This window comes from Centropristis striata, chromosome 1 (assembly GCF_030273125.1).
Source record: "Centropristis striata isolate RG_2023a ecotype Rhode Island chromosome 1, C.striata_1.0, whole genome shotgun sequence".
NCBI lineage: Eukaryota > Metazoa > Chordata > Actinopteri > Perciformes > Serranidae > Centropristis > Centropristis striata.
Window position 1 is genome coordinate 6,883,330 of NC_081517.1, and position 15,098 is coordinate 6,898,427.

Consider the following 15,098-nt stretch of genomic DNA (forward strand, 5'->3'; position numbering starts at 1 on the left):
GAGCCATGCATGTGATGTAAGGACAGACTGAAAGATGCTAAACAGAGACAGAAATGAATGTATAGGAAGTTGACAAATTTGAACCAAAATCTACAGGACTTAATAATAATAATAATAATAATAATATTTATTTGTAATGCACTTTACATTACAGGAAATGTCAAAGTGCTACAGGTTAAAAGCATAACAATCCAATTATAAAAAGGATTAAAAAAAAGGAAAAAACAGCTAAAAACAGAAAACATACATACATAATCTAAAAATCATCTAAGGTTTTGCTAAAAAGGAATGTTTTTAGTCCTTTTTTAAAAGTGTCTATGGACTTCAGAGGTTTAACTCTGTTACACTAGTCCTTCTTTGTTTCAGTGCTTTGCCTCCTCTTATTTCATTCAATTCTTAGAACTGTACTCCTGAAAATAAAAGCACTCTCTGCTTGTCGTGGCTCTAATCACAAGTTCATGTTATCATTCCATTTCTCATCTGTGGAGGCAATTTATATGGTGTCACACGATTGCACCCCAATTTCAGCTCATTCAAATGTTAGTCTTACGCCACGGACTCCCTCGCAAAGGAGCTGCGGAGGACTGCTCGTAATGGAATTTAAATCAAGCCACGTCGCGAGCCTAATTCTGAATATCAGGAGGATCAGTTTGAGATAATGACAGCCAGCGCTTTCTGTCCACGCTGTTAAGCAGAATTTGTTGCCCTCTGTTCAAATACCTGCTTTTTCGGCGCCCAGTTGCTGCAGTTTGGCATTACATTGCATCCAATTGCATCATGTTGAACCTCTTTGAAGTTCCAGTGGCACTTCTTACCCCCTTATTCAGACTCGGCTTCCACTCCTTTGACCCAAATAAAAAGACAATCGCAAAGGGGAGAAAAAAAAAAAAAAAGTGACACAAGTACGTGATGCTGGTGCAATGAGTGTGTTACGAGAAAAGGCCAATGTCACTCTTCATCAAGCACCTGTTTGTGCGTCTTGTAAGCCAGTTAAAGCAGAGCTGGTTTACAGTCATGTTCTTAAAGGGCCGGAGTCAGATCTGAGACCTTCCCCTCCTCTTATCTGTCAGTCATTAACTCCACACTCACATCAACATCCACGGGGATTCACTCCACATTCTTTCTGTCTCTCTGTTGTTGTCTTGCTCTCTCTACTCATATTTTATCAGATACATGATTTGATCTTCCCCTCTTCCACTAGCGCGCCTCTCTTTAATTTACCAACACTCCACGTTCTCTACTGTTCACTGATTTTACCATATTTATAATACTGCGCACAGGTTTGGGGTAATACTTATACATGTACAATAAAATCTCTATCCAGGGTTCGTACACTTTTTTAGCAATGGTTTTCCATAACTTTTCAATGAAATCTCCATAACCTTTCAATGAATTTTCAAGACCAAAAAATGAAGGCATTTCAGTTGGACCACTGTAGTCGGTGCCTCTAAATCAAACCACAGACACATTTTGATACACCTTGCTATGTTTTAATCGCAACTTGAATTCTTATAAACACACATTTACATGGACATACAGACCAAAAACTGTGCCAAATAAATCAAATCAATGTCCAAGCATGATCCAGTTTAAAAAGCAGTACAAACACATGGTTTTCACCAGGTACAGGGAGGAAGAAGGGCTTTAACAACCGGGTGTTTTCATAAATGATAAACTATTTATGTATTTGTTGATTTAATCTATTTCTTTTCTTTTTTTTGTAAATATATATTATGTAAATATGTATGTTTAGGGGGGGATTATTAATTGAGTAGTGGAGAAGGGGTAGGTTTTAATAAGCATATGTTTCATCCTACTCCTTTTTGGATTATTCTCATTGGATTTGTTTGTTTTTGAGTTGACTTTGTTGTGTTACTTGCACATGTTTGAAATAAAAAAGCTGAACTGAAACTTTCCCTCCAATCCCTCCCCCCTTCCAGCCAAGTTTCCTGCAACTCCTTCCCTCCATTTTTGCCTCCTTATCCTTACTGTCGCTCCTTCCCTATCGCTCCTTCCCCGCTCACGTCCTCGTGCTGTCTCACTCGGTAGAGCGAGACATTGTGTGCAGACGCTGCCAGTCTCCAAAGAGTGAAGCCGGCTAATGCATAGCAAACACTAACCAGCCAAGCCGGGCATGCATAACACAAAAGGATGGTCTCTCGATTTTTTTTTTTCTTGTGCCGGGGCCAATACACTGAGGCATTAACACCCTCCATCCCGGCCATACATTCCAATAAGCCCCCGGTAGTTTGTACAGCTCAGGCTGCTGACATAAGTATTCAGTCAGGACACTAATTATCAGCTTTCTCACCAGCCGCCTTAACACTTTGATGCACAACATGGGTATAAAGCAGGTGTGGGCAATTCATTTTCCCAAGGGGCCACATGACCAAAACTCTGAACTAAATTCTGCTTAATATTAATTTAATCGCTTTATAAAATACAGTAAATTATCTGGTTTTGAGCTGCTACTAATAAGAATACATGTTATGATAAGACTATTAATGTGGAGTAAATATAGCAGTAAAAAGTAGTAAATACTCTAATCACTATATCACTTTTCCATTCCTAACTGTAAATGACATTTAGCAAGGTACTTTGGTGTATTTGTATTATGTAGCTTGTTTTTCATGTTTGTAAATTGTCTAGGTGTTTTACAATGTTGTGATGCTTTTATTTTGAAAAGGCGCCGTCCAGTGTGAAACGGGTGCTTTTATTTTGAAAGGTAGGGGCAGGAAATTACAGGTGGAACGGTAAAATGAAAAACAAACGGTAAGTAATAACGAGATTATTACTAACGGGAAATTATTATTTAGTGGCTCTAATAAGTCTCAAATGTTAAAATATGTGATTTTCCAATGTAATCTGGTGGTTCTAACAACTCTTTTTCAGTTAAACCTTAAAAATACATACATAGTTACACATATACTCAAATAGTTAATTTAGTGTATCACTTTTTGTATCACCAGCTTCTAATGCACAAGGTCATTTTTTTACCCATGTGTGTAAACTTGATGTAATAAAATACAAAACCTATTTTGCTTCATAAAATATGAAAGGAAAAATGGATATAATGATCTGTTGTAAGAAAAAAAAAAGGTAGTCAAACACACAGCCAGCATGAAATATGGTCATTTTGTGTCTTTTTTGGTCATTTTGTGTCTTTTTTTAAACATCATTTTGTGGTCAATTTGTGTCTTTTTTGGTCATTTTGATTCCTTTTTGTGGTCATTTTATGTCTTTTTTAGTCATTTTGTGTCTTTTTTTGGTCGTTTTGTTTCTTTTTTGGGCCATTTTGTGTCTTTTTTTGGTCATTTTGTGTCTTTTTTGGTCAATTTGTGTGTTTTTTTGTCATTTTTTGTCATTTTGTGGTCAATTTGAGTCCTTTTTTGTCATTTTGTGGTCAATTTGAGTCCTTTTTTGCTTAATTTTATGTAATTTTTTGATCATTTTGTGGTCAATTTGATTCTTTTTTGGGTAATTTTGTGATTTTTCTGACAAATCCCAAAGTAGCAAGTTATTACTTGACAAGGAGACTCTGGCTTGATATAAATGCCCAGACAGAGAGATGTTTTAGTGGTTGTCTGCTTCATTATTTGTCCAAAATTCGTCGTATCAACTGAGTTTGTTTGATCTGAACTGTGTGTGGAGATTCTGTTCAGTGAGTCGGGGTCTGTTGTAATAAAAAAAAAAAGATATTCAAACACACAGCCAGCATGAAATAATATGGGAAACAAATGTGGGTCATTTTTGACCCATGTTGTGTATTAGAAGTTGTTTATATGTTGTGCATCAAAGGGTTAATCACCCACAGGGACCTGTAAGCCTGACAAAGGGACTGCATGAAAGAAACCTCTGTGAATATCTCTCACTCTTTCTCGTGCTTATCTCCTGTTTGCCCTTGAAGTCATTTCATATTCAATCAGAGGAAACTGAGGAGGCATTCCACATCGTTGAGAGTGCGGGTCATTTGTGAAAAGCTAATAGACACTAAGTGAAAAGGAGTCAAGACCGCTCAGCGAGTTTGCCAACGATCGGTAAGTCCCGGAGCTTACCGATGTGCCCCTGAAGTTGCAAATGAACAAGTCACTCAGCAGCTGTGTGAGAAAATACATTAGGCTGTTAGGCTAACATTACTAATACCCTTATGTGGTTTCAATATTGACACTTGAGTCTTAGCCTAACACTGGATATATCAGAATGACATGCTCATGCAAACTCAATCTTAAAGTTTCTTCTAACTAAGTTTTCTTGGGATTATTGCTGTTGCCTTGCTGTTAACCCTTAATAGGACACTCATTGAAGAACCTGGTCTCACAGGAATCTGTGAAATAGCCACAGATTTGCTTAACTCAAAATCTGTGGAATAGCCTCGGAATCACTCAAATTTCCGTGAAACTGACATGGATTTCGCTACAATGCAAGTTAATGACAGTCATATCCCGTGGCTATTCCATGGATATTTTTTCCTATTGGTTTGTTCCAAGTCACGTGACTCCCGGCGGTCAGAACAAAAAACATGGCGGACAGTTCTCTCATTTTTAGTGAAAAAATCAATATTTTGACTTATTTTCTGCATAAAAAATGGATTTTGATCACATTTCTAGCGAGAAATATATGTTTTTCTTCTAAATATTCACTCAGTGAATGTACATAATCACATTGTATGTTGGAATGGCCACGGGATATGACTGTCATTAACTTGCATTGTAGCGGAATCCGTGTCAGTTTCACGGAAATTTGAGTGATTCCGTGGCTATTCCACGGATTTTGAGTTCAGCAAATCCGTGGCTATTTCACGGATTCCTGTGAGACCATGTTGTCATTGAAATACTTGCAAATTCCAAATTTCAACCCTAGAGAATATTGGAGGATATTACATACAGCCAGAATGTGTAAAAAAACACATACGGACCGGGGGGAGGGGGTAATATTTTGAGAAATAAATTTACGAGATTAAAGTGGCAAATCTACATGAAAAAAATGCGCAGATTTATGAGATTTAAAGTGGTGAATCTGCAAGAAAAAAGTAGTTTTTTTTCCACTTTATTCTCGTAAATCTGTTACTTTTTTCATGCAGATTTGCCACTTTAAATCTCTTAAATCTGCGACTTTTTTTCTTGTATATTTGCCACTTTAATCGAGTAAATTTCCAACTTTTTTCTCGAAATATTCGCCCAATAAAGGGTTAAAGGTGATTCCTGAGTCTCATTTCCCAGCTCGTCAGATCCTGATGCTTTGGGAGGAGGCAGAGTCACAAACTGCACCTTCAACATGTCCAGAATAGAGATTCATGTTTCTGTAATAAAGTAGTGTGCTTCTGCTCCCAGGACAGAACATGTCTGTCTCAGGAATCTTGGGAGGTTGACTTGTTTTGAAGTTAACCTCAGCTACAGTCAGAATGAAATGGTCATATTCAAAGCAACAAGGATACATTTGCATAATACTGACTGATTTTCTATGTGTGTATTTTAAGATATTCAAAATTATTAAAGCATGCAGCTTGAACTTTGCTACAGGTGAGAAGGAAAGGGAAATTATTTCCATATACTATTATTAATAAAAAATGTTTTAAAAAAACTGTGTTATTGGTCATTTAACATCGTCGCTGAATGCTGAGTCCTCACTTTTCCAGCAGGTATAAAACTGCAGTTTTATAACAGAAGCGTTTATGGAAATCATCCAGGCTACCTCGTCTGTTGAAGCCCAACATAACCCTTCTGCTACTTTGTACCTGTTGTTAAAGTCCCAGAAACATCAGGAAACCAAGCGCTGCCTTGCTGATGTGTAAAAACTCTGAATTAATGCTTTGTTAGGTCTGTTTGCAAACAACTTTGCTGTTTTTTATAACGGAAGTCAGAAATGAAGGCCATGCTGACTGGTGCTATTACAGCAGTGTGAACCCAAAATAAGCTGATTTTGCTGTGTTGAATCGTCTGGGGTTTATGATAATGTGGCTTTTTTCAAAGCGCCGTAACAAAAAACGAGGTCTTGAAACTTTCTCCAGTTTTTTGTAAAGATATGATCATTTTAATTTGATAGTACAAACATATTTATTCAGGTGTAAAAGTAGGATGGGACGAGGCAGGTATGGCATTCTGTGAAAATGAAAAAAAAGGGCTCTAATCATCTAAACGCTGTTCCTCTAAATAAACATGTTTTTATGCTAATTTTTTACGTATAGTTTTATATTTGAATTGAACCTTTATATGTTCATATTTGCAACCTATGTTTTCATTTTTCAGGTCCAAAAGAGTTCAATGAGCATATTTGTTTTTTATTGTCATAAATAGTACAATTTTATTTCAGATTTCATGATTTTGGGGTATTTTTGGGCTCAATTAGTTAAAAAAGTGGGTTAAAGTGAAAAAATAATTGTCAGATCATGCTAAAGTTGTGCTGAGAAAATACCAAATACCAAACATGGGTATAGTAAATATTATGTGGTATATCAGACCCCAGAGGGTTGATATAATTTAATTTAATTTAATTGCAATAGACACATCAAAAAGATGCCCAAATAACTGACAACATTATGTCGATGTGAAAAAAGTCTGTGTACAAGGGGACACCTGGTGGCACACCTGGTATGCACACCTGGAATGCGCATAGAGGCTCAGGCTCGAATCCGGCTTGGAGACCCTTCCTGCATGTCTTCCCCCTTCATTCTAAATATCTGTACTATCAGGCCCCGTTTACACGAGGACGCTTGCGGGTAAAAACAACAAAATATTTTATCGGAAGTGCCTTTCGTTTAGACGGTGACGGCGTTTTGGGGGCTTAAAAACGCAAAAATCTGAAACCACCTTCCAAAGTGGAAAAGTTAAATAGGCTCCGCCGTAGCGTGTCCGTCTACACTGACAAGACGCAAAACTCTGCTGAGATCTGCTCACGTCACGTATGTGTTTACGTCACATACATGCTCCAGTACAGGAAAATAAACAAACGTGGGATTATTTCCATGCGTCGGACCTTCAAGCTGCTCTGGCAGCTCTAATAAACTTACAGGAGTCTTTCCACCAAATGTACAGGATATGTAGAGATAGTATTACTGAACAGAGAAGGATCTGTAATTACCTCTATCACATTTTGGATGCAGCAATTGGTCGGAGGCGAGCCAGACGGCTGTGAACGAGACCTGGGAGATCTAGTGGATGGTGGATAACTTTGTGGAAGGAGTAGCTGATGAAAATGTGTGGCGTGAAAACTTCTGCATGCCCAAAGATGCTCTTATCGCTTTAAGTGATGCCGCCTGGCATGCATACAATTGAATTTCACACACTTTTGCGTCATCGTATGCACGCAGATTTCCTCCCGAAAATGCTCGTCTAAACGAGGAATAAAAAGTGAAGACGCGACGCCACTTTTGCGTCTTCTGTTCAGACCGTCCTCGTGTAAACGTAGCCTCAATAAAGATATAAAATGCCCAAAAAATATCTTACAAAAAGAAAAAAGCATACAGCATACAGTTTAGCATACAGCATACAACTTTTAAAAAGTTGTTTTGTGAGTTGAGTTTGGATGGATTGGAGCTTTGCTACGCAGGAGAATCTCAATGTTTGGCGGAGATCTGCACACTACTGAGTGCACCTTTCCAGTTCTGTACATATCCGCCAATTTGGTTTCTAACTGGAACTTAGTTTTTCGTATGTTCTGGTTATTATATTTCTCTGCTGAACAGTGTGATGCGTTTAGTGGGAATATGGTTCAATAATACAACAATACACCACTTTACAATAGTATACTCCCACATGAAGACGTTAAAAGTACGGCTGTGGTAGCACAATCATAAATATAGAGAACAATGTGCAATCACAGCACATCACAGAGGTTTATCATAAAGGTCCTGGTGACCTATCAATGAGGAAACTGAATAGCCAATGTACAATAACAGGCTGATTTTAAAATGAGAGAAAATGGTTTAACTGCGACATTAATAATTCACCATGAGGAAAAGAAGGAAGGGAAAAGTAAAAAGCTCCCTGCTATTACAGTTGATGGTCTTATCCGTCATCACGGAGCGAGAGGAGTACCATTTGTTTCTCCTGTGGCACACAAATGCTTGATCTACTTGAGCCGGCATCCATCACCGCAAGCTGCCAGTCTTAAATAGGCTTCTGCATTATGACAAGGGTAATGCTCGTATCGGATGGGAGGTGTTCTACCTAAGACAGGGGCACCCTCGATGCAATGCATGACATGTGTTCGCATATGGAGGGATAAAGCACGAGGTGGTGTAGGAATCAAACAAAGTCTGTCGTTGGCGATATAGGCAGCACAATATATGTCAGTGATACAGCAAATTGTTCCATTTCAGAGTTAGAGAGAGAGAGAGTGAGAGACCTAGAGGCTGTTAAATTGCCCATTTCATTATTGATAAGCATCACAGGCAGAAGTCAGTCTTCCCATATGATTGACAGCTGAGTCTCAGCCACTGATTTTCCACATGAGAGAGAGAGGCGAGTCAAGCAATGAGGGATGTGATGGTCCAATTTCACTTCAAACGGAGCCCTAGGTGCAGGAAGACAGGCAAAGTGAATACATATCAATGTATCTTTCATAATGCAAGTAATTCAAAGTAATGCGGGGATAAATAACAGATTCTGCTTTGCATAATTCTAAGCCGTTTGGGAGGGAGGGGAGGTGAAATTTATATCGGAGGCAGTGGAACGAAAAAACACATCCAATGCAATCTTAATAGAACTATTCTATTAAGAAGCAATCAGATGTAAACTAAAGCATATTAATAAATAATAAAGATAAATAATTACGCCTCTGTGATTTCACCAAGCACTTTTTTTTTCACACATCCAATTATTAACAGTGGCAGTCTGTAAGTGGTTTCCTTCAAAAGAAAAAGACCTGTTTTCCAACCCATATGGCGTGAGAATGAATATGAACTCATTCAAACTGGCACATACAGATGAATACATATTAGTAGCTGAGGAGTAGAAACTTAATTCAGGTTAGAGTTTTTCTCTCTGGGTACTCCGGCTTCCTCCCACAGTCCAAAAACATGTTTAACTGGTGACTCTAAATTGCCCGTAGGTGTGAATGAAAGCGTGATTGTCTGTCTCTATAGGCGTGTTTCCACTGACTACTTTCTGAGTGCTTTTTGGGAAGTGGCTCAGTGTTTTGGCTCCGCCCACTGGTTAGTCCCTCTCGGCCTCTGTTCCCATACAGATACTTTTGTAGCGGCTAACCAACAGAGTCCGAATGTGACAACAGGCCGAAGCAGCAAGCAATGTTGCCAACTTAGCGACTTTGTTGCTAAATATAGGGACTATTCAGACCCCTCTAGAGACTCTTTCAAGAAAGCGACAAATCTAGAGACTTTTTCTGGTGTTATTGGACACTCGTTACTCTTCTTAACGAGTAGCAGGCACCGTCCCAAAGCACTCACAAGCGGCCCAGTCCTCCCACAGTGGTCTCCTCCAGCTGCAGTCAGAGCAGGAGCTGTTAACCCCTCAGTGTCCAGTTTGCACGAGTCTATAAATCAGGGGTCTCAAACTCAAATTACCCGGGGGCCGCTGGAGGCAGTATCAAAATGACCAAAAAAAGACACACAATTACTAAAAAAAAGACACAAAATGCCAGAAAAAAACCTAAATGACCAAAAAAAGACACAAAAGTACAAAAAAAAAGACAAAATGACCAAAAAAAGACATAGAATGACTGAAAAAACACAAAATTACTTTTTTAAAAAGACACAAAATGACCAAAAAGACACAAAATGACCCAAAAAATACACACAATTACTAAAAAAGAAACTAAATTATTAGAAAAAGACAAAAAATTACCAAAAAAAAGACACAAAATTACTAAAAAAAAGGACACAAAATTACCAAAAAAAGACACAAAATTACCAAAAAAAAAGACAGCCGGAAGAGTCGTCCCCTTCTGGCCATATCAAAAAAATGTAGGTGGAGGCATTCCAACATTGGCTTCATTTTTCAGGCCTGGAGGTTGCTGCTTTTTCCAACACTTACTTTGTTGTTCTTTGTTCAGTGTGAGGCTACAGGCTCAACGGCCTCAACACTTGCTAAAGATGTTTGACGTTTATGCTGCCCTGGAATTCAAAGTTCAACTTCTTGGAAAACATTTCCGTGGCAACTTCATGATGAACTAGTAGGGTAACTAAAACTCCAGCCAATAAAGACAACAATCCTGCCTCTGCTTTCCATCCTATCAAATCAAACAGCCTTTCCTTCCATTATTAATAGCCCATTGATCCCTCACTGTCCTATTTCACATCACATTAAAGAGGTAATGTTACCTTTTATGGGACCTCTGAAAGCCTGGACAGGGAGGGCTCGTACTCGTCACAGGAAGGCCTTTAATGTGAAATGTCAGTGCCGGAGGTGTTGAGCTTCCTGGACAGTAGCTTAAAGGGATAATTTGGATGATTTGAAGTGGGGTTGTACTTATAGTTAGTTAACACCTACTGTAGCTGATGGATGGTCCGGACCAAGTTTGGAGAAGCAGACGGGAGTACCCACACAGGAGATAAATAATGTATAATGTTGTACCACTGTGGACATGGGCAGCAGACCAAAAGTCATATCCCAATATATTTAGGCTGAATATTGACATATGATGTATAAAGTCAAAGCCAAATATTACATGTCACAAGTTTTATTGAAACAGTTTATTTAAGTGAACCTAAATACCGTATGACAACATTAGTACCTTTTTTTGTTTAAATCAAAGCTCCATAAAGTGCACAGAAAAATACCCTATGAAATAAAACAGGCCAATCTTTGTCTGTTCCAGCCCCTCCCCTCTTTGTGCATGAAAGAGGAGGGGCGGGGGCCCAGGTGATATATTGATAAAAATATATCGATATATTTTTTACATCGATATATCGCCCAGCCCTAGTGCTGAAGCCTCAATTTTTGCATTTTTGCATCTTGATTTATGGCAGGAATTATGCTATTTATGAGCCTATCATTAGATAATGCTAAAGCTAGCTAGCTAACTTAGTAACCAAGTGGCATTCATTGATCAACATGAACAGTCGACTCCTTAGAGTCCTTTGGTCCAACTGAACGCTCAACAAGATATTTTTAAGTGACCAAAATGTTACAGTGAACGTTGATTAACTGAAAACACACTGAAAGTGTCAAAGTTCTAAGATGTGCTATGGTAGCAACCTGTCAATCATAAGGTAGCCCCGCCCTATAGTGCACCCTGCTTTATTGTATTTATTTTTTTAAGATGTTATTATCTAAGACTTCAAAAATATTGAGCCCATATACTCATTATGTGAATGTTTACTGAGTTAATAAATCTAGTGACAAGTAGGGTAATTTTCTCATAGACTTCTATACAATCTGACTTATTTTGCAACCACTGGGTTCGCCCCCTTTTGGACATTAGATGCAGGCTTAAGTTACTTCTGCAAATTGCTTCACTTTTCAAGCCTGGAGGTTGCTGCTTAAGCAAAAATCTATTTAGGCCACCGATAAAAAAGGCAAAACAAAACCTCCAAAACATATATGAGTTTATGCGTTTTAAGTGTATGCTATATTTAGAATAGTATCACTGCTTTTTCTTGCAGTCAGACAGTATTTAAGTTTAAATGGGGGGAACTGAAGCCATTATCTATGCTCTCTTCAAAGCAACCAAACAGTCATTTTACCTCACAGACCATGGGTTTTTGTGGTCTACCGCTATGTCCATCAGTTAGTCTGTTTGTGTTACTGTGTGACTTTGGTGTTTCACTGGGAAATTTTTTGATTTACCAAAAAATTATTACCAACAAACCAAGCGATTGAGGTAAAAATCTGAACAACCCCTTTCAAAACTGAAAGCAGAAAAACAAGTAACAACAGTGTTCTTGTGTAACAGAGAGATTCTAACTTGTAAATATGGAAATAGCACAGTAGAAACAGGTCAACAAGAGTGTTGAACAGTTTGTAATACAAGCTTACACTGTAAACAATCGTCTTGTAAATTAACAGTAAAATACTGGCAGCAGGGTTGCCAGCATTCTACTGTTAATTTTACAGTTCCTCTACTGTTATTTACTTTACAGTATGTTACTGTGATAAAACAACATACTGAATTACAGAACAATCCTGCATTTCATTGATTTTTACAGCAGACTAAAACACAGTATAGTGCTGAAGCTAGTTGCAATATTGTTGCAGTATACAATGCAGTCATTTTTGTAAATGAGCATATTACTGTCTGAAAGCCAATTACTACAAATTAAGCGCTCTCTTCACAATAACCTCAGTAATTTTGGGAAAGCATATATTTAATAGCACTTATTTTTGCACCGCGAAACGTTTCTCACTGGATGAGTTTCTCACTGGCGGACCGATTATACTGGAGCGCCAACTAGCGTTCATGAGTTCAGACAACAACAAACCACAGTGAACATGAAGGAAGAAGCTGATGAGACGCTTTGGTTGGCCCCGTGGATGATGGGACACTTTGTTACAAAAAACCAACGGATGGAAGCGTCGATAAGAGCATGGTCGCGTTGCTATGCAACAAGGAATTCACATATCACTGCAGCACATCCAGCCTCAAGTATCACCTCGATGCTAAACATATAGCAGCTAGCGGCTAGTGTGGTAGCTAGCATGGATTGAGTTTTACTTAAAAAACGTAAAAAAAAGTATTATAGTTTACAGAAGGTCTACCTACCTATAGGCTACATGAATTTCTGAAATGTACTATATTTCTAAATACACTTAATGGCAAAAATTGCACTGGTCTGTTGGACTTGAACAAAACTAAACAATATTTTTGTTACTTAAGCTTATGTATTGAGTCATTATTCAATGGTATACAAAAAATCCATGTGAAAAAAATTTACTTCTTACTGTTCTCAAATATTTATATGCGATTAAAATGCGATTAATTTCGATTGATTAATTACAAAGCCTCTAATTAATTAGATTATTTTTTTTAATCGAGTCCCGGCCCCAATATATATATATATATATATATATATATATATATATATATATAATATATTGTATGGGAAACTGCAAGCTTCCTACAAATATTGCCCAGAATGCATTGCTTTCTACAGTATATATAATAACTTTCCAATGGAAAACAGTATGTTACTGTCACAATTTGCTTGTTTTCTTACAGCAATCTGTTACAGTGTAGGTTGCTCTGCAGTGGGGCTAAAGGCCACAGCCACTTGTTGAGAATGTACAGAATACAGTGAGCCAATCAGGCTGAACCCGAGCTCAGCAGCTCGCCCTACGAGGCCCTTTTTTAAACTACTCTTCATCCACTTTTCTTTAGCACCCACTCCCGCTACCAGCGCCAAGCAATGGCTTCATTGCACTGTGTTCTCTCTGCCTCTCATCCTGGCATGTTCACAGTGGTGGCTGTGCACCAGGCAGGCTTTATCTGCCTCCATGTGGAGCACGCTGCCTCTGGCAGAGGAGATCTACCGGCATGTGTGGACTGCCAAGCTGTTCCTGCCATTTGGTGTAAACACCGGCGGGAGCTCTGTCAAGGCCGCCCTTTAGTGGATGTGGATAATTGCAGATGTGAAGAGCAAGGCAGGTTTTTCTCCCAAGCCCCGTCCACCTGACCCTGAACCCGACCCAACGATGCCTCTGACAACGAGAAAAACATGCCGGGCTGGGATGAGAACGTTTCTGCTTCTGTGGTTCTGCGGCTCTCTTTGTCAGTGAAGCAGGACTTCCTGTTATAGCAGGAAAATAAACTGCTGAAGAGATCAGCGTGCCCTCGCTGCCTCCCAGGTGTACGGTAGGGCCGCTTTCAACTCACTGACCACATGAAACATGTGATCACGCAGGAAATGTCTCACTTAAAAGTAGGAATGTTAGAAAAGTTTGTGAGGCAGTTCTTCCACCGTACAAACATGTGACTTTTTAAATCTGTGAGATGGAAAAAAAAGTGATTTTCAAGTGAGTATTTTTCTAAAGAGCAGAAGATGCTTTGGACATTTTGACTTCACTTGATTGAGGTCCTGTGTCACCAGTAGCTGTATCAAATACAAAAAATGCAGAATTTCAACTGTGGTGTTGGGATTAAAGAGAAGCAGTCCCACTTTATGCTGCAACACATGCAACTTGTTACTGTTACTGCGACTTTTACCAATGGCTGAGTAGGGCTGGGCGATACATCGATATAAAAAATATAGATATATTTTTAAATGTGATGTGAAGTTAGACCATATCACATTTATCAATACTGTTCTTTATTTTTATTTCTTTCTATATAAGTGTTGCCCTTATTAGGGTTTGTCATCTTTAGTTCGTTTGAAATGTTCGTTATTCTTTTCTCTTTTTTTTTTGTGATACATTTTTTATTGGTTTTTCCATTTACATTAAAACAAACAAACAAGCAGTTGTGGTAAGCACCAGTTGGGCAATAATAGCAACAGCAATAAAGAAGATAAAATGGTAGTATAGCATAACAAACAAAAATAAATAAATAAATAACTATGGCAATACTACCAACCAAACATACCAACAATATTGAGTGTTGAAAAATAAGAAAATGGGAAAATAATAATAATAATAATAATAATAATAATAATAATAATAATACATAGATAGACTATCTATTTTTCGTTATTCTTTTCTCATAGAAATATACTCATTTCAGAAAACTATTGGCCTATTTTATTTCATAGGCTATTTTTATTTAAGATATTTGTTTTCTTTAAATGTGCACTTTATGGAGCTTTGATTAAAATAAAAAAGGTACTCCTGTTGTTATACAGTATTTATGTTCACTGAAACAAACGGTTTCAATAAATCTACTTGTGACATGTTACATTTGACTTTGACAGAACATTTGCTCTCACTTTGCAATAAAAATATCGGGATATATATCGTATATCGATATTAAGAGTTGAGTTGTAGGACTACTGTAGTAGCGGGACTTGCGTCCGGAAGAGGAAGAAGAAAAAATCCACAGTATAACAATAGTGCTCGGTGCGATTGCCCCGTGGCCCTAATAAAAGACACAGAGAACCACAAAATTCACGCAAAGTTAAAAAGCCAGGGAATAAAAATGTCTCTTAAGACTTAAAACACTCCATTGAATTCCGAGGCAGTAACACAGGCCAAGCCTTAGATTGTTTATTTTAA